Source organism: Myotis brandtii, unplaced genomic scaffold (assembly GCF_000412655.1).
Source record: "Myotis brandtii unplaced genomic scaffold, ASM41265v1 scaffold423, whole genome shotgun sequence".
Lineage (NCBI taxonomy): Eukaryota > Metazoa > Chordata > Mammalia > Chiroptera > Vespertilionidae > Myotis > Myotis brandtii.
The window spans coordinates 2,902,867-2,924,472 of record NW_005366214.1 but is presented as its reverse complement, the minus strand read 5'-3'; the positions used below and the strand labels follow the sequence as shown (position 1 = coordinate 2,924,472).

General features: G+C 44.3%; 1 pseudogene; it reads right to left on the bottom strand.

Moving 5' to 3' along the window:
- Positions 1-20,501: 20,501 nt before the first annotated feature.
- On the bottom strand, positions 20,502-21,286 carry LOC102245637 (annotated as a pseudogene).
- Positions 21,287-21,606: the final 320 nt, after the last annotated feature.

The following is a 21,606-nucleotide window of genomic DNA, read 5'->3' as shown; positions in this document are numbered from 1 at the left end:
TTAGCAGCTTCTATATTTGTAACAATGTTTCTTAGAGAGCAAGCTCAAAGGCCGGCAGCAGCAGGCGGGGAACGTTGGCTTCCTCCACTGGAGCACGTTGGCTTCCTCCGTCACTGGAGCAAGCAAGCCTCTGGCTCGTGTCAGTTGCCTGGCTTCCGGCCGCCATCTTGGCTGGCAGTTAATTTGCATATCGCCCTGATTAGCCAATGGGAAGGGTAGCGAAGTTACGGCTAATTACCATGTTTCTCTTTTATTATATAGGATAATCTTATTTCATGTATGCCTATTTGTGCTTTAGTTCCTTCTCTTTAAATATTGGAAGATAGTCCTTCACTTTATTTCTTTGAACAGTCTAAAAACATACTTATTTTTAAATTATTTTCAGGCTACTATAAAATAATTTTATTTGGAGTAATTTGTTGACTGGTTTTATTAATAATAGAGTCTTTGTGGGGGGCGGGGTGGGACTTGGAGTTTTGGGTTGCAGGCTTTTCAAATCTTATTTGGGAAGATTTTTACTCTTTTCTCTCCTACCTCCCCTAAATAGTAGTTTGCAGTTCCCTCACCTAGGCCCAGAACCAGGTGGGGCTCCTGTGTTCTGGTGAGATTGGGGATATGTGGATCTAGGCACTGAGTCAACAGGTAGCTTTACTCGTTTTCTATTCATGAGAATGTAGTCATATCCTCTCACTTCCCCAGGCTCACAGTTTGCCAAAAGCCATGATCCCAAATGAGAAATGATCAGATTCTAGATAAATGTTGAAGGTAGATGTAATATCATTTCCTGATACATTTGTTGAGAGCATGGTTATGTCAAAGTTTGGAGACTCAGCAACTGAAAGGTGAAGTTGCCATCACCTGAGATGGGGAGAATTGAGGGTGAAATAGATATGGAGGCCAGGGAAAATTGGGAGTGGATTTGAGTTTCTGTTAGACATTCAAATGGAGATATTAAGTAGGCTGTTGGATATATTGGTTCAGAGTTTGTAGAGAGATCTGAGCTGAAGATTTAAATTAGAACTGATTAGAATGTAGATATTTAAATCTATGAGCATGGAGAAGAGCACCACAGGAATGAATATGGATAGAGAACAGGCCCACGGACAGACTCTAAGCATTCTCCAACATTAAGATTTAGGGAAGAAGAGTAGTAACCATTAAAAAAGAAACTGAGAGCCCAACTGGCATTGCTCAGTGGTTAAGCATTGACCTATGAACCAGGAGGTCACAATTCGATTCCCAGTCAGGGCACATGCCCAGGTTGTGGATTCCACCCCTTTGGGGGTGTGCAGGAGGCAGCCAATTAGTGATTTGCTGGATTCTTTCATGTATCCATGGTCAGCTACAGGTCAGCTAAGGAGCTCTACTTCTAGGGATTAACTGACTGTCGGATAAAGCCAGCAGGGGTGACAGGGTTGAGTTGGCCACGTGATCATTCACTATCTAGCAGGCTAGCTCAGGCTCTTTACATGGTAGCTGCATAGAGTTCTAAGAGAGAAAACAGAAACTCAAAGGTCTCTTAAGGGCTAGGCTTGGAAGTAGTACAATGTTACTCCTGCTATGGATTATTGGTCAAAACAGGTCACATGGCCAGACCACATTGAAAGGGTGGGAAATAGATTTATTTCTTGATTGGGGGAGATGGGAAATCACATTACGAAGAGGCATGGATACAAGGAAGAAAATGATTTGGGCCACTTTTGCAAGCAATGTGCTCCAAATAGAGTATGAAATGGACTTCAATTCTGAGATGAATTTAAATCAGATATAAAGAGAAAATAGGTCAACCCAATACTAGTAGTTTTTGAGCATTGCATGTAGTGATAGAGGCTCTGCATCAGATTTAGACAACCAGTTGAGTATTTGCCATAATCAAGATATGTGCTAGGAGCCATAGGAGAGTCACAGAGGGACTTCTTCCTGCCTTTCAAATATCTATAACTAAATAAGGAATGCAGGGCAAGCCTCCAGCTCTATAGGCAGAATATTAATGCTGTAAGATGACTGGTCAAGGGAATATCTTTGGAATAGTGTAGACTTCAAATGTAGGCTGAAAGGAAAAAGCCATGGGATGATTAAAGACTCAAAAGAAACAAAGATTACAGGCAGTGGTTACACTTTGGCCAGCAAGCTTATTTAATTGGTAGAGAGGCCAAATGCTGAGAAATACATCAATCATCAGAAGACAAAGGGAAAAGACTCCAAGTTCTCCAGACTGATTTTTTTTTAAGTTAACCCAGAAGGAATTTATTGGTTTTAATTTAAAGAACACTTGTATCAACAAGAATTCTGTCCACCTCAGCAAAGATGGGCCCTAGCTTGTGGTAGCTCTGGCAGATTTTCAGGGTGTTCCCAAGACACCCCTTTCATACCATAGCTATCCAGTTGATGATGTTGTTGGTGCCCAGACCAAATGAGGCCAGAAAGAGAGCCCAGAGACTGGAACATTCACCTGTGGGTCTTTAGTCCATGACTTCAGCAATCCCAATGGTTTCTTTTTTGTGGCGTTAGCTTGTTCAATAAATTCTGCAGAACTGAAGGCTGCCACTCAAAATGTCTTTTGGCTACTTTTTCATTTGTCTAAATTACCTAGTAATTTTTTTTTCATACTATTAAAATTTGACTAGGATTTTTATTCCCAAAAGTTATTGACAATTCTGGCTAACTCTTAGGTTGAAGGCAGGGTTTAGGACTGGTCTTCAATTAGTCTTAAAGGGCCTGAGGACCACAGCCCCCAAGAGAACCATATCTATCCAAGTCATTGCTTCTCACCAAGACTTTGTTATCCCTGGAAATGACCAGAACTCCACTGGAGCAGAATGAATCTGGCACAGGTAAACCAGGCATTCCCATAATGCTTAGTATTTTTTCCCAAGGGTGAGGAGAGACAATACAGAGATTATTCGATCATCCCAATACAAAAACTAGTGCACATTTCTGGAAATATGTAGCAAATATTTAATACCTGTCGTTTATGCTCCATCTCTGAAATGAATTCAGTTCAACACTGCATTATGAGTATGAATTTGGGTTACATGGAAGATTCTATTCTAGACTCAGGAAGAGTAAAGAGGTGGAAACAAATAGATTTGAGTGTGACTGTGCTAGAAACTATGCTTTACTTGTGCTCATTTACCAACCACATCAAATCAATTCCCCTGTCCTTTCAGTTTTGACTCTAATATTTCTATGATCCAATCCCTTCTCTGCATCCCCATCGCCACCACTTTAATGCACAACCTCATCATCTTTCAGTAGAATTATTGTAATAGTCTCTGTTATGGACTGAATTGTGTCTCCCCCTTCCCCCCCCAAAAAAAATTTGTATGTTGAAGTCATACCTCCAGTACCTCAGAAGGTGACCATATTTTTTAAAATATCTTTATTGATTTCAGAGAGGAAGGGAGAGGGAGAGAGAGATAGAAACATCAATGATGAGAGAGAATCATTGATTGGCAGCTGCATGTCCCACACTGGGGATCAAGCACAGCCTGGGCATATGCCCTGACCAGGAATCAATCCGTGACCTCCTGGTTCATGGATTGATGCTCAACCACTGAGCCATGCCGGCTGGGCAGAATGTGACCATATTTTAAGAGAGGGCACTCAAAGAGGTAATTAAGGTAAAATGATGTCATGTGAGCAGTACCTATTCCAATATGATTGGTGTCATTATAAGAAGAGGAGATTAGGACACACATGCAGAGGGAAGACTACATGAAGACCAAGGGAGAAGATGGACATTTACAAGCCAACGGTAGAGCTTCAGAAGAAACAATCCTGCCAACACCTTTATCTCAGACTTCTAGCCTCCAGAATTGTGAGAAAATAAATTTCTATTTTTTAAGTCACTCAGTCTGTGGCACTTTGTTATGGCAGCCTGAGCAAACTAATACAGGCTCTTATCTGGGCTCCTCGCTTCCAGCCTTGCCCCTTTCACATGAATACTTCTAAAAGTGCAATTGTTAGCAGAGAAATGCATGAATAGCCTTTCTCCATTGCTGGTGGAAGTGGGGCTCTTGGGGTACTGCTGGAATCAACATTTCTGGAGGCCCCCCACAGGAAGATGAGATTTGATAGAAAGCTTCATTTGCATGAAATTGCATCTGATGGTTTGTAAAGTCCCATTTTCCTTAAACCAGTCTTGGAATAGGTGAAGTTGGGGATTCAGCAGAGCTAGAAGCAAAACCAGTGTCTAGAGTTTCCATTCCATTGTGTGTGAGGTTCACATGGCAGTGGGCCATGTGGGCAAATGTAGCAGCATGAGAGAGCCATATAAGCCAGGAGTGCAAACCAAGAGAAAGAACTCCTTTGTTTAGGAGCTTATGTATCTCAAATTTCCCACACGTGCAGTGGCCACATCTACTCTGGCCAATGACCTGTTCCCAGGGATGACTGACAGACAAGTACCTGCCCTATTTCACCCAGACTTTACTGGGCATGCGCCTAAATTGCAGCTTTCTGGCAAAGCTGCACAAATGGCATGCCTATAAAATTTGGCCTTCCTCTTTTTCTTTCCTTTTATTCATAACTAAGTTCATTACAATGGTGTGAGAATTACCCATCTCAATCACTAATTCAACTCTGTCATTTGCCTGTTTAAAACCCTTCAGTATCGCCCTACCTCTCACTGTAGTATTTTCCACACTAAGTTTTCTGGAACATTACTTCTATAAGATGTCTCCAGTTATGTAAGTTTGGGAACTCTGCAAGTCTCCTACTTGAGGGGTGGGGAGCATGTCACAATGTACATTTGGATTTACATTGGCTCATTAAAGGCTTGAAGATGTTTTGTCGTTAAAAAACCAACAACACCTGGTTAATTGGGCTTAACCCAAAGTTTGCCAAATTTATTTGACTATGGAGTTGTCTTAGTGTAATACACATTATACCCACTGCAGCTGTGTTCTGGCACACAAACCAGGAAAGGCTGCCCCCCACAATCAAGTCCACATACTCTGGCATGACATGCAGGTTGAGAGTCGCCAGATTTGGCAAACAAAAATACAGGATGCCTAGTTGAATTTGGATTTTAGATAAGCCTAAAAAATAATTTGTTGTTTGCCTGAAATTCAAATTAATTGGGTGTCCTGTATTTTATCTGGCAACCCTATACAGCATGGGTGGGGAACCTTTTTTCTGCCAAGGGCCATCTGGATATTTATAACATCATTTGCGGGCCATACAAAATTATCAACTTAAAAATTAGCCTGCTATATTTGGTCAAACACTTAATTAATTCACCCCTAATGCTGTGGCAGGGCCAGACCAAATGATTTCTCAGGCCTTATATGGCCCGCAGGCAGGACATTCCCCACCCCTGCTATACAGGGTGCTTTGTGATTCATAATATGGTGAACACACTGAACCAAAATGAATTTGATAAGATTTTTTTCCCCAATTAACAAAGCAGGAAAAGATCAAGTCAAGGTTGATTCTTGGCTTTCAATTGGAATACTTTAATTTGCCACTCATCCTCATTTACTTAAAGCAGTCTCTTTATCCCCACTAGAGATTAGTATCATCTCAGGATATTTTAAGTATATTTTTATTGATGTCAAATTAAGAGAGAGGGAGAGAAAGAGAAAAACATCAGTGATGAGAGAGAATCATTGATTGGCTGCCTCTTGCACATCCCCTACTGGGGACCGAGCCCACAACCCAGGCATGTGCCCTGACCGGAACTGAACCTGGGACCCTTCAGTCAGAAGGCTGACAACTCTATCCACTGAGCCAAACCATCCAGGGCCTCAGAAACTTTTTAAAATCCCATACCCCATCTTAAAACAAGAGACTTAGAACTAGTGGACTGCTGAATGGGGAGCTTGAAAGTCAGGGCATGAGTGAGGAAAGTGAGGCATGTAAGGAGCAAGATTTAAGGAGGCCCTCACTCTCAGGACTGACCCTCCACTTGCACAGCCCTGAGAGAGAGATCCTCCTTAAATCTTGTGTCCTGAACACCTGCTGGCCTCCCTGAGTCAGGCCCTGTCAAAAGAAGTACACGCACAGGATTGTGGAGAAGAGCTCGCAGGGGATTTCTGAACAACTCTGGATCTCATCTCTGCATTCTGTTGCTTTACAAGGAAATGTCGACCTTTTCCAGCTTTGGACACGAACTCCAGCCCGTAAGCGTTGAGTCAGGAGAGGCTTTGCCAGGCCAGGTTTTCCTGAAACGTCAGCTTGCAGCTGGCTCATTTCCTCTACAAGGCCACTCAAAAAAACGACAAAATGCTTGGGCTCCTCATTCTTTTATGGCTGGTGGTAGCTTCTATTTCATATTCAAGAATGGTTTTAACTTTCCGAATACATAACAAAAATATATGCTTCACTTTTCTCTCCAAGGTTTTGTAGATTCTCATCCTTACTCTCTCTCCTCCTCCTCCCCTCTGCTTTCCACCCTTTCTTGTCAGTGATTTCATACCCTTGTCACTGGCAGTGTGGTCAGAGGACTCATCATTAATTCTCACTGGAGGCCGTGATGAGAATAGCTCGCCCAGGAACATCCAAGGCCATCCTTGGGAGGCCGCTCCTTGAACGGTGTCTTCCTTCCCTGGCCTCGAAATTCCATGATGTCATTAGCATCCTGACCCTGTTTCACTGGTAATGGCTGGTGGCCAGACCATAACTGCTCTCTCCTAGAGACTCATCAAGTTTTAAAACACTAGGGAAAGAAACTTAGTAATTTTCCAGTGCTGAAAAAGGATGGTAGTGGCTGATGGGAGCTCCCAGCACAGCCAAAATTAGCTTCTTTCTATTGTGATAATTGAATGATTTTTAATGAAGTTCTTCCTATAATTGGATTCAAAAAGTACCTCCTCAGAGAAAAATTTGGAAGAGAAAAAATAGGGAAAGGGTCAGCTATGGCAGCGTTTGCAGCAATTTCCTGGCAATATCAAGATCATGAAATCGTATGGGTGTGTCTCACTTGGCTTAAGAGCCATGTCTCTGTAAAGTTTCACAAAAATGGAATTTTAAAAAAATTAAATCACTATTATGTGCACAGGGAAAGATTGCTAAATAAAGGAAACCTGGAGTGCTATACTTTATAAAGTGGATTATCTTTATATAGGGTACAGTATCCCTCCCATGTACTAGTACACACATTGATTGTTTTCCTTTTTTTCTAAATTTGAAGTTTTACAGGATTTTCATGAAGTATGCATGCTTCTTAGTCACAATGAGGTCTCAGCTGTTCTCAGTTTTTCATGATGTTCTCTTGGGAGAATGGGTAGCTGTCAAGTTCTGTGGGGACTTTTGAGCTGAGAAAACCACCCCTGGTGGTAAGCTGACCCAGAATCCTTTTTGCCTACCTCCAGAATGACACGGGCTCTGGGGTACCCAGATTTCAATGACTGGATATGGGAAGCGTTGATGGGGAATATACTGAGGCTAAATGTTGACAAATGCAGCAAGACAAGCAGTGTGGTATAGGGGATAGAAGCATGAGCTGTGTGGCCAGATTGCTCTGACTCTCTCTGTCCCTTAGCTCGGTTACTCCCTGAACCTCTGTATCCTCATCTGTAGAAAGGGATGATTCAAATAGTACCTACCAGAGGGTAGCACCTGGCATATATTAAGTGCTCCAAAAGTGAAAGCTATTTTTAACTTCCTTGGCTAGCTAGCTCCATTAGGGTAGAAGGGAAAATATCAAAAAAAGGTCAAAGATGCTAATGTCTGTATGCTGAGGGCTGGTCGATGCCAGATACATGCTGAATACTTTCATTTATTTAATACTTGCGTCACACAAACAGTACCACCAATATTATCCCTATTTCCCAGTAGAAACTAAAGCTCGGAGAGGTTAAGCAATTTTTCTGATATCACACAGCAGATAAGTGACAAAGCAGCTATCTGTGGCCAGTGCTGTCGCTCTTTCCACTCTTTTCGGGCCTGAGAAGATCAAAGCCTGAAAGTGACTTTTCAAAGCTGAAGGCATAGGGCCTGGAAAGTATTTGGATTTAGAAGTAAAATTGGGTCTGGGAAGTATATCAAGATTTATTGAGGATCTACAGTGTGCTGAAGGCACTCCAGGCACAGTTAAACAAAGACCTTGCCCGTGGCCTCAAAGTCCAGTGAAGGAGACAGTCCTGTAAGAATTTAGGGGTAAAGAATGTGCTACTGGATCCTTAAGCAAAAAAAAAACCAACTTTATCTGCAGAAGGCTTTAAGGGAGATGACATTTGAGGGCTTTCAAGCATTATCTCATTTAATCTTCTTGTGCTTGGGGAGTCGGGCAATATTATTACCCTGGGACAGGGACACTAGCCCCTTTCTTACTTACTAGGAGAACCTGGCTTGCCTTGGGGAGGCCATATGGCCAGCTCCAAGTCTACATTTTCCAGACTCCCTTGCTGGCAACGATGGCCCATGAAATGGAAGCAGAGGTCATTGGGTTCAGACTTCCGTAAAAGCTTCTGAAAAGGGTATGGCCTGCCTCCTGGGCTTTTTCTTGTCTTTTCTCCTTTGTCCTGCTTCCTGCCTAGAGGGTAGATAGATGGCTAAGATGCCAGACCCAACTTGGGACCTTGAGAAGGGAGGCTGTGAGCTAAAGGTGATAGGGCAGAAGGACAGAAGGAGCCTGCGTTCCTGATGACCATGACTCACTGTACCAGCCTCAGGCTGCCTCCCTGCAGACTTGTTTGTTAAGGGGAGGCAAAACAAACTTCTATCTTAATTAAACCTCTGTTATTTCTGGTTATTGTTATTCGAATCTGACCCAGTCTCTAACTGGCAGTGGGCCCCAAGGTTATGGTGCTGGGATCTAAACTCAAGCAGCATGACTTTCCAAGCCACATTCTTAACCACTGCCCTAGACTGTTGGGGCAAGCCTGCGGCCCAGCTGTAACCCAAGAGCCTAGCGCATTTCCTTGAAATTTTAATCCCTTTTTGTCAACTGTTTAGCCCTGGCATCAGGCACTCGTACTCAGGAGCACTCGATAGTGCAAGTTGAAAGAATATAACAGAGAGCTGCTCGCCACCATTTCCCACAGGAACTGTTTTTCCCAGCGGCTGGAGAATGGTCCCTGCTTCTCAGACGTCCCCAGGCCAATGTCAGCGTGAGCTCATGAGAAACCTGCAGGGCTTTGAGATAGTAACAAAAGGAAAGAGTAAATTAAATGTGTCTGATAAAAATTTAAACAAAGATACACATAAAAACCTCATTTAATTAATAATTCTTTTCATGATAAAGCAAAATTGTATATTTTTGTACAAAAGACTAAAAAAATTTAAATGGGATGAAAGGAAGAGTTGCTATCCCAACTCCTTTTTAAAAAATTTTATATATATATATTTTTTACTGATTGCAAAAATAAATGACTGTGAAAAATTGAAAATAAAAGTCCTCTCCTAACTGCTATATAACAGATTGGTAAATATCCTTTCAACTCTTTTTCTGTACCTAAAAACTAAAAACATATTAAATATATAGGGCTATAAAAATGAGCTCATGATGTATATATTATTTAGCAACCTTTCCTATTTTTTTTAACTTAACATCATATCTTGGACATTTCCTCATATCTTACATTTCGATTAACCTGGTTCTATTTAAGGCAACAGAGTATCCTTTATCTCAACTCTCTCCTTTTCTGTTGACTTTGTGCTGTAAAGTGTCATCAGTTGTCTACTCGAGGTGTCTATTGGAGCTTAGCTCTCACCCCTAACTGGAGCGACCTGTGCCCTGGAATAGTCAGAGAGACTGGAAAACATCCTGTTTGAGGGAGAAGAATATTCCAGAATGAATGCCTTGTGGCTGCAAAGTCATAAAGTCTTGAGCTAGGAACTAACAACTTGGGCTGGTCAGGATCCTATATAATAAAAGCGTAGTATGCAAATTGTCCTCCTACTGGAGTTCTTCCGGGAGTTCAACCAGGGGGCAGGCCAGCTGAGGGAAGGGAGGGAGGCCCTGGCCAGCAGCCGGCAGCCGCTAGGGACCCTACCAGTGCATGAATTTTGTGCACTGGGCCTCAGTCTATAAGCTTCTAGGATTCCTGAAAATGGCTCTCTCAGACACGTTTCTGGCAGCTGCCGTCACTGGCGCTGGCCTGGGGGTGGGACAGGGTGATGGTCTCATCCTAGAACCCCACAGAAAATCGGCTCCTGAGCATTGAGAGCCTGAGGGGTGCCAAACACTCACCCCTCCTGTCTCGGGCAGTGGGGAGAATGTGGTCAAAAAAGAAGGCCAGCAGGTCTAGCCTCTGCACTGGGGAGTTCAGGCTCCGGGTAGGGAGATGAATGGTGTGAATCTCACTCCTACCACCCCACCCAAGTCAAACATATCACTGTCCACATGGTTATCCCAAACCCATAAATCAACCTAGTCAGCTACTATAACCGAGCTTGCTTGGTAAACGTTGAGACTCTAAGCTTGGTAGCCAGCTGAGCTCAACCAAGAAGACTTTGGGGAAGAGGTGAGTCAATCATCAAACAGGGCTTGAAGGAGGAAAGGAAGCCCAGAGGTCAGAGCCCAGGGGGCACAGAGCGTATGCCTGTGGGGAGGTGGAGGCTGTGGTTGTGGCTATAGGGGTAGGGTGGTAGAGAGGAAATCAACAGGGGATTTGTTCAGGCACAGAGGAGAGTGTAAGGGGGAATGTAACAAACGGAATGGAGCAGAAAGTGGAGAGGCTTTCGAACCTGTGTGGAGGAGATTTCCTTGGATAGATTGACAACACAGAGCAGCTGTGCCTTGGGTGGGGCATCCCTGACGATAGCCAGGCAGGCCACAGCTGCACCTGCTGGTCCCTTCCTGCCATGGGCCTACAAGGAAGCAGCTCCACCAGGAACCGCACCAGCCCCTCTCTTCTACAAGTTGGGTAATACACACCCGGTATACATCTAGTATTCTTTCACTGGCAAAGTGGTTTGGGATTTTCTAGCTGACCAGCTGGACCAACTAACATTTCTCCCTCTAAGATGGTAAGACAGCTGGGCCTGCCTTCCAGTCCAGAGTGTCCATTCCCTCCAGCCAGACACCACCAGGATCACCAGAGTTGAACGATGTTGGATCTACTGACTAGTTTCCATGAGGGGTAACACACACCACTGGGAGCCATGGGCATCTCAGTAGGAGAATATGCCAGAGAACTTGGAGCATTTAAGGCCTGGGTTAGGGGGTTTGGGAAGAGTTCAAAGAAGGGGTCTTTGCTTCGTATTGGAGGTTATCAGGAATCAGGGGTAATTGCATGATTGGGTATCTTAATCATTCTTACCCGGAAGGCAAGGAGGAATGAGATGAGGTAAAGCTATAATCAGTAAAGAAATAGCAGGAAAAGGTCATCTTTGGTCATTTTTTTTTTGTGTGGTTTGGAAAATGTCCTTATTTTTGTCTGGAAGAAATAGCAGGAAAAGGTCATCTTTGGTCATTTTTTTGTGGTTTGGAAAATGTCCTTATTTTTGTCTGGGTCCCTGCATGACTGTGGAGTAATCTTTTTGTATTTGTTTTGCCTTATCTCGGTCACAGAGCAGGCTTGTCTGATGTTGATGTTCTATGGAAATATTTATATTCAACAGAACACCATGGCAGGGAGGGAGGCCCTGGCCAGCAGCCGGCAGCCGCTAGGGACCCTACCAGTGCATGAATTTTGTGCACTGGGCCTCAGTCTATAAGCTTCTAGGATTCCTGAAAATGGCTCTCTCAGACACCTTTCTGGCAGCTGCCGTCACTGGCGCTGGCCTGGGGGTGGGACAGGGTGATGGTCTCATTCTAGAACCCCACAGAAAATCGGCTCCTGAGCATTCAGAGCCTGAGGGGTGCCAGACACTCACCCCTCCTGTCTCAGGCAGTGGGGAGAAAGTGGTCAAAAAAGAAGGCCAGAAGGTCTAGCCTCTGCACTGGGGAGTTCAGGCTCTGGGTAGGGAGATGAATGGTGTGAATCTCACTCCTACCACCCCACCCAAGTCAAACATATCACTGTCCACATGGTTATCCCAAACCCATAAATCAACCTAGTCAGCTACTATAACCGAGCTTGCTTGGTAAACGTTGAGACTCTAAGCTTGGTAGCCAGCTGAGCTCAACCAAGAAGACTTTGGGGAAGAGGTGAGTCAATCATCAAACAGGGCTTGAAGGAGGAAAGGAAGCCCAGAGGTCAGAGCCCAGGGGGCACAGAGCGTATGCCTGTGGGGAGGTGCAGGCTGTGGTTGTGGCTATAGGGGTAGGGTGGTAGAGAGGAAATCAACAGGGGATTTGTTCAGGCACAGAGGAGAGTGTAAGGGGGAATGTAACAAACGGAATGGAGCAGAAAGTGGAGAGGCTTTCGAACCTGTGTGGAGGAGATTTCCTTGGATAGATTGACAACACAGAGCAGCTGTGCCTTGGGTGGGGCATCCCTGACGATAGCCAGGCAGGCCACAGCTGCACCTGCTGGTCCCTTCCTGCCATGCGCCTACAAGGAAGCAGCTCCACCAGGAACCGCACCAGCCCCTCTCTTCTACAAGTTGGGTAATACGCACCTGGTATACATCTAGTATTCTTTCACTGGCAAAGTGGTTTGGGATTTTCTAGCTGACCAGCTGGACCAACTAACATTTCTCCCTCTAAGATGGTAAGACAGCTGGGCCTGCCTTCCAGTCCAGAGTGTCCATTCCCTCCAGCCAGACACCACCAGGATCACCAGAGTTGAACGATGTTGGATCTACTGACTAGTTTCCATGAGGGGTAACACACACCACTGGGAGCCATGGGCATCTCAGTAGGAGAATATGCCAGAGAACTTGGAGCATTTAAGGCCTGGGTTAGGGGGTTTGGGAAGAGTTCAAAGAAGGGGTCTTTGCTTCGTATTGGAGGTTATCAGGAGTCAGGGGTAATTGCATGATTGGGTATCTTAATCATTCTTACCCGGAAGGCAAGGAGGAATGAGATGAGGTAAAGCTATAATCAGTAAAGAAATAGCAGGAAAAGGTCATCTTTGGTCATTTTTTTGTGGTTTGGAAAATGTCCTTATTTTTGTCTGGGTCCCTGCATGACTGTGGAGTAATCTTTTTGTATTTGTTTTGCCTTATCTCGGTCACAGAGCAGGCTTGTCTGATGTTGATGTTCTATGGAAAGCCTACAAGGAAGCAGCTCCACCAGGAACCGCACCAGCCCCTCTCTTCTACAAGTTGGGTAATACACACCCGGTATACATCTAGTATTCTTTCACTGGCAAAGTGGTTTGGGATTTTCTAGCTGGCCAGCTGGACCAACTAACATTTCTCCCTCCAAGATGGTAAGACAGCTGGGCCTGCCTTCCAGTCCAGAGTGTCCATTCCCTCCAGCCAGACACCACCAGGATCACCAGAGTTGAACGATGTTGGATCTACTGACTAGTTTCCATGAGGGGTAACACACACCACTGGGAGCCATGGGCATCTCAGTAGGAGAATATGCCAGAGAACTTGGAGCATTTAAGGCCTGGGTTAGGGGGTTTGGGAAGAGTTCAAAGAAGGGGTCTTTGCTTCGTATTGGAGGTTATCAGGAGTCAGGGGTAATTGCATGATTGGGTATCTTAATCATTCTTACCCGGAAGGCAAGGAGGAATGAGATGAGGTAAAGCTATAATCAGTAAAGAAATAGCAGGAAAAGGTCATCTTTGGTCATTTTTTTTTTGTGTGGTTTGGAAAATGTCCTTATTTTTGTCTGGATCCCTGCATGACTGTGGAGTAATCTTTTTGTATTTGTTTTGCCTTATCTCGGTCACAGAGCAGGCTTGTCTGATGTTGATGTTCTATGGAAATATTTATATTCAACAGAACACCATGGCCCAGCTGTGAGCACCAGGCTAGATTCTGGCCCTAGGGGACTGCTTTTCTCTTTCTCAATAAGAACCAAGGCCTGTGTGTGAAGGCAGCCAGGGACTCTGGAAAGAAAGGAGAATTCTGAGGGCTTGCAATACTCATTTCTCAGCAGAAATGCCTCCTGGAGGGCTGGTTAGAGAAGAGGCTTAGGGAAGCGGGGCGCTCTTGTTTCAAGGCTGCTTCTGGTCCGTCCTCTCAACCAACAAATACTTATTGACTAGGCCCTAGTCAATACACTCAGGCACTTGGGATAGAGCTATGAGCTGGAATGTATGCGTTAGTGAAGGGCCCAGACAATATGAGTGATGGGTAAAGAGGATAGTCTCAGGTAGTGATGGGTGTGATAAAGGAAAGTAGAGAATGGCTGGGGGGGAGGGGGGCACTGTGGAGAGGTGGTCAGACACATTCTGAAGAGGTGACAAGGAGGCGCCCTGTGAAGTTATAGACTGATAGCATTTCAAGTGGAGGAAACAGAAAGTGCCAAGGCTTCCAAGAATAGGAAGAAGGTAAGTGTCTCGGTAGTGTTGTGAGTGGGAGTGGGATGGGTTCAGAAGAGGCCAGAGAGATAGGCTGGGCCAGGGAGTTTGGGTTTTATCATCCATGTCCTGGAAGCATTGGAAGACTTTACAGAGGGCCACAAAACCTCACATCTCCCCCTGAGAGAGCAGAGGTTTGCAGCATAGTCACCTCTCTCCACATCCTAAGGCCATTCTCTTACCTGTCACAACTCTTCTCTCCAGGCCCAGGGTCTGGAATATGCCAGAAATAGTCTGATTTCTTTATCTGCTGAAGTCAATCACTGTTGAGAGGAACATATTCATTTCCTATTGCTGCTGTAACAAATGACCACAATTTAGTAGCTTAAAACAACACAAATGTATTATAGTTCTGGGGGTCAGAATACCTCAAAACAAGGTATTGGCAGGGCTGTGTTTCTTGTGGAAGTAAGTGTCTATTTCCTGGAGGCCATCTGCATTTCTTGGCTTGTGGCCCCTTCCTCTAACTACAAAGCTGGCAGCAGAGCATCTTCAAATCTCTCTCTTTCTCTGATTATGACCCCTGCTTCCATCATCACATCCTGTTCTCTCACTCTGATCCTCCTCACTTCCTCTTATAAGGACCCTTGTGATTATACTGGGCCCATCCACATAATTCAGTATTACTTACCTGTAAAAATGGGAAGAATATTTGCCCATTAATTCAGGAAATTATTGTATTACAAGAATTAATGTGGTATGTTTGCAAAAATAAAAATGTCATAAAATATAAGGTACACTTATGAAGTATTCTAAAACCTATGAGACATGCATACAAAAGGGGTATTATATCTTCATATAAAATGATGGAATTTAAAGACCTGGGTTTGAGACTTGCTCTCCACAGTACTCTCTCTGTTACCTGGGACAAGCCACTTAACATTTTTTAGTCCCATTGTGTGTAAGTTTGGAAAATCTTATCTTCTCAGAACAGTAACTATTATGGAGTTGAAATCAGGTAACATAGGCAGTGGTGCTTTATGAAATGCTACATAAATGTTCTTTGTTAAATATTTCATAGACAGCCTGGCTGGTTTGGCTCACTGGATAGAGCGTCGGCCTGGGGACCGAAGGGTCCCAGGTTCGATTCCGGTCAAGGGCATGTACCTTGGTTGCGGGCATACCCCCAGTGGGGGATGTGCAGGAGGTGGCTGATCGATGCTTCTCTCTCATCGATGTTTCTGACTCTCTATCCCTCTCCCTTCCTCTCTGCAAAAAATCAATAAAATATATTTTTTAAAAAAAATAAAATATTTCAAAGACAGGCACCCAAGTACTTTTTCCTGATGCACAATGAAACCAGCAATAGGGCGGTGCCTATCAGACCAATGCCAACAGGACTGGAATCTGCACTGTACGGAGTGGATCAGAAATAAAGAGGACATGGCCGGCAAAGGGCCTCTCATTCCCTCTCCGCATAGCTACTGAGGGGCAAAGGGCACCAGAAAGAAACTGTAGCATCTAAAAGTCAGAAAAATGCAAAATATGCCTATTGAGCATCCAGAATCTTCCTGCAATGAAGAGGTTTAGGTCCAGGCTGGCTTTCTCCAGAAGAATCGTCTTTGGGAATTGCCTTATTCACTCAGCGCCTATTCTGTAACCATGTGCATAGTAATCATACAGAAATAGGCATGAAATACATGCTTTCTGAGTGTGGCCTATAGACCCGCAGATCTATTCATTTATTCAGCATGCCATTAAAGCACTGAATTACATGGTATACACTGTCCTTGATGTTGGGGCACAGTGGGAGGTAAAGAAAGAAAACTTCCCTGCCCTCGTGGAGCTAATAAGGTGAAGAGATGGACAGTTAATTGTTACAGATGTTACCAGGTGACGGGAAAACAAGAAAAGCCAGGCACTTGGAAGATCAGGAAATGCACCAGTTCTGTGACTCAGGGGAATCAGTTTCCCAAATTTGAGCGCCGAATGCGGAGCTGGGGGGTGGGGGGGAGTCTCCTTTTACCCCCTTAGTTTCTTTGCCTTCCAAATATGGACCAGGCTTCTGGACTTTTCATGGGCTTTTGCAGCCCCTGTGATGGTTATAAGGGGGGAAGTGAGATGGCAACCAAGACCCCATCTGGTGCCGGCAGTCAGACCCCATTATGGGGCTATGTACAGTTGTAGCTCCTGTACAGTTTGTAGCTCCTGTTAAGATAAGCATTCAGGAAAACAGGTTTTGCAAGGCTAGCTAGGACATAAGCGGAAAGGGGGTTGGGGCTCATAAGCATATGCATCCGAATGCAGGTTGCGGGGGCTCAAGTTGCCTTCACATAATGAAACAATTCCACAAATGGATGTAAAATCACAGCCCAAACCACTCAAAGGCAAGGTTCATAGTGCTGTGAGAGTTTACCACGGGCGTCCTAACTTGGCCTCTGAAAACAAACAACTGAGCTGAGATCTGAGGAAAATGGAGGAGGGAAGAGCTTTCCAGGCTAAGGGAGCAGCATGTGCAAAGGCAAAGATGAAGCATGGAATGTTTGAAGGGAAGGCCAGTGTGGCTAGAATCTGCCAATAAAGGGAATTTGTCAAAATATAGACTGGAGAGGTGGGCAGGGTAGTTCTAGCAATAAGGGTCATTATGTGAGCAGGCCCAGTGGCCGACACAGTCAGGACACAGTGTTTCATCCAGTCCCAGGTTTCATTTTGGCTTTAAGGTTCCTAAGAGAATCCTATCATTGCATGTTCGCAATCTAAAAAATCCTTTAAATACGTAATAACTGGTTACATTATGCAGTTCTCACTAGGATGATAGGCACATTAAGTCACCTTGTGTGGGACATGAAGGGTGCCCAGGCTGGTCTTAGGTGTTCGTATCATGCCCTGCAGCCTGGCTCCAAGACAGGATGCAAAGACCAGACCAGACGCTAAAGAAGGTCACCAAAGGCAACTCTTGCCTCTCTCCAGTGCTTTCCTGAGCACCTCACACAGTGACCACATTTGACTCCCACAAAGTGGCTGTGAAACAGAGCATTTGAGCAGTGGGGAAGATGTCCACAGGGCCAGAGGGGACACTTGAGACCACACTCACTATTTCTCGATAAAAATGGTTTTTCCCACAGACCAGTACTGAGTCACCTACATATTCGCTCCCTCTCTCCCTTAAAATTATAGAACTCTAGAATTTTTAAAGTTGAAGGGAACCTTGAACATCAGCCAACTTGTTCAATTCTCTCATTTGGAAATTGCAGAAAGTTTGAAAATGTTGAGGAGCAATAATATTTTTTAAAAAGACTAAACATGCTATTTTCCACTAAAGGAAGAGAGAAGCTATTATTCCGGTCCTTCCCAGTGACTCAGGGCTGGCTCTTACCGCATGTAAGGTAATGGAAGGACTGTTCCCGTCACTAATTAGCTGTGATGTCAGAAGGCAGATTACATTCCTCAGATACCCTCCACTTTCTCACTATGAAGTAAAAATGTAAAGTGACCACAGCTAATGATAACAAATTCTTCTTACATCATATCCCAATGTGTACGCACACGCACACACACACACACACACACACACACACACACACTTAAAATAAAAGTTCCAAGAATCTGTACTTATTCTTACTAGCGTAATCTACACTTTTCTATTCTACTTTTTACAAACAGTGTTTTGCAGTCCCCTGAAGGGATTTTGCTACCCACTACAATGTGAAAGCCCCAGGTTGACAAACATGGAAAGGATACCCTCGGAGGCCCAGTTCTCTGACCTCCCTGGGGACTCCCAGAGCCCGTGGGGCTTTCTTTTTAGTAAGGCAGCTGCCTAGCCCTCCCCTCACCTGGCAGCTGCAGGGTGACTTGGAGGTTGGCGCATTCTATCAGGCCTTCAGCCTCACAAATGGGCACTGGGCTTGTGTCACTGTGTCCCTGCCTGGATAAACAAAGCACGGACATGGACTTCCTTCTGATTGTAATCGGACAACCAATGGGTCTGGGCTGCTAACTAGGCAGAGCCAGGGTTGACTCATATATGAGCGTTTATTCCAATACTGCCAGCAGTATGGGAGAGCAGCAAGTCATCCACAAAAATCTGCTCTGCACCCCACCATAAGCCAGCCGCTTGTATTGGGGAGGAGGACAACGATTATATGGGGAAGGGTATGCCAAATGGGCAGTTTACAGGTAATGAGGGCTGGATATTTGCAAAGGCCTGTGGGTATGCAAAGGCTGGGGGTTGAAGGGCTAGTGATATGCAAAGGGCTGGGGATCTTCAAATGCCTGGTGGCTCTGGTTTCTGCAACAGGGTTGTTAATCTTTCCATGATAATAGGCAGCTCCTGATGAGGAGGATGGGCTGCATTTCCAGATGAGCTCCCACGCCCTGAGTGAAACTGCCAGCCAGGTTAAAATGTGCCTTTTTTAATCAGAATAAAACAATCACGGTTAACAGAGCATGATTAATATTTCTTACAATTATAGCTGGTCCCCAGCATTCCATTTATGCCCCTATCATGATCACAGTCAGCCTAGACTAGGTGGGGAAAGATCCACGTTCAGAGACAAACTGCAGAATTAGGAACTCTGCCTGTTCCACACCCTGGACACCACATATATACACACCACATACTTTCCCCATGAACATATACCACACATAGTTGTCCACACGTACTCACCACATACATTCACACAGACCCCCACACACTTTACATACACATACATGTGTACCCACACAAATACACACTCACCACACACCATATCCCACGCAACACACATATACACACATATCCCACACATACCACAAATATGTACATATACACACACAAAACACATATGTGTATATACAACACATCAAGAGACTCTTGAGAGCCCCCAGAACTCCTCAGTTATAAAGCAAGAAATCTTACACTTGAAGGTCTATGAATCAGAAGGAAATAGTTACTCTATAATAGTTTTTCACTATTCACTCACTAGCATAGAGTTAAAAAGAGTATTTTCAACATTTTAAAAATACACTGGCGCTTCAACAATAACATCACCAAAGCACTTAATAAAATAACATAACTATGATATTTCAATTATATATTTTTCAAATTTAATTAAATTTGTACTTTGAGTGCTTATTTATCTCATATTGTTCATTTGCCTGCTAATTTGTAATAGCTTAATACTAAACATTTAATGTTTATATCTTTAATAACTTACGTATTTGCTTAATGTGTTGAAACAGGCTTGTAAATGTGTGCTTTTGAAACATATTGTTTCACTGATGTTTCAAATGGAATATTTAAAAATATAATAACAGTACCCATGCCAGGATTTCAGCATTAAGTGCAGCAAATCACGACATCCCAGCATTTCCATTTTGCCTTGGAATTGGCAGCACCTGCAGGGAGTGGAGACAGGACTTGTTCCCATGCCCCTTGGTGAGTCTGAAGTTGCTTTCAGCACCCAGCTCAGTACGTGGCACCTGGGAAACTCTCAGGAAATGTCTGGTGAGAAAATGACTGAAAAGGAAGCAAGGGGCAGTAGGGAGAGAAGGGAAAGAAGAAAGAAGAGAGAGGGAAAGGTCCAAGAAGAAATGGAGGAAGTGAGGCTGCGGTGGGGTGGGTAACGAAAGTGAGTGAGCGAGACAGAAGGAACAAGTGTAATGTGGCCTCTGCCTTAGACGTCTTTTCTCTGTGGAAAATGGAAATCAAAGACCATCTCCCTGACATATCTTGTTCAAAATATTATTTCTGGAACCCACCTGGTGAAGTGGCAATTTTGTTGGAAGTTCACTGGAAAATTCAGCTTCTCACCTGCAATAGAGGAAGCAAATCTTGCTGAAACAGCTGACAGACAGACAGACACACAGTTGCTTAGTTTGCACATTACTCCTGTGTGCACTTTGCTATGGTAACAAAAGCCATGTCATGGAAATATCTGCATTGCTCATCTACCATTGTTTTCTTTTTATCTCTAAGGATCGTACGTCAGTTTGGGAAGGAGGGTTATGGTTTTATTGTTTCTCCAATAATAAAAATAATAAATGCTCATTATTTTTGAATAATCAGAAAATACAGATAGCCATAAACAAGAAAGTAAAGATTCCCTATTATTTGAAACATCCAGAAATGATAGTGATTAACATTTGGTGTTCTGATTTTATATTTTAATATAAACATTTAGAAAAAATGTACATAGAGATAATCATGCTATACATTCCATTACATAATCTTTTTTTTAAAAAAAAAAACCTGGATTTAAGAGACAGAAACATATGTTATGAATTTACTATCCCATGAAGACAGAGCATTTGGGTAGTTCTCATTCTCAGAAATCCCAAGGTGAGAGAAAAAAAATCAGTGTACATATATTCATACAAGGAATTTTACCTATTGTGCAAAGAGAAGGTTATATGGCTACCCAACAGTTCTGGGCTCCATTAACACTGTCCACTTCACAACTCTAGCTCCAGTTCTTAGAGATGAAGGGATCCAAAGGCCTATGCTCATGGGCACTGATGAGGCTACTACACACTCTTTGGCTCCAGTTAAATCCCTGGTCTCTGAGGTGTGTGGGAGCTGTGGATGCTTGCTTGCCGGTCCTGCCGCAGCCCACGAAGGAGCTGGTTTAGACGTGTAAGGCGGCTGTCTCTGCGAGGCAGGGGCAGGGATGGGAGGCAGTTGCCTTTCTACTCCATCACTGCCATCTTGGCCCCATCCTGCTTATTCCGATTTGGAATCTGCAGCATTCTCCTGTAGCTGACCTTGGTGCTGAGGGGCCAGCACTTGAACCAGCTTTGGGATCAAGTCCTTCTCTGTGAGCCGGAAGTCAGCCATGCGCATGGCTCTTTCCTTGGCGTTTCCCAGCTTTCCATAGTCAATGAGCTTCTCAGCGTTACCCCTCATCTCGTCCACGAGCGCCCAGGACGCCTCTATGTCGCACTGGTCCCGTAAGCAAGCTCCGCAGCAGGTGGATGCGGGACTGGGGACCAAGGCCCAGGCGGCGGAATACGCGGCCATGGAGGATGGCGGCGACGGAGGTGACCGAAAACCGCATGTTACCCGCTACTCCCCAAACCCCATTACATAATCTTTTGTTTTACTTAATATGTTGAGGACATCTCCGTCCATCTTCTTGCATTATTACATAACTTCCTGTTCCCCTAACTGGCAAATATTTAGGTTTGCCAATCTTTTTTTTATATAATTTTTTTCTTTTCTAATGATTTCAGAGAGGAAAGCAGAGGGAGAGAGAGACAGAAACATCAATGATGAGAGAGAATCACTGATCAGCTGCCTCCTGCACGCCCCACACTGGGGATTGAGCCTGCAATCCAGGCATGTGCCCTGCCGGGAATTGAACCATGACCTCCCGGT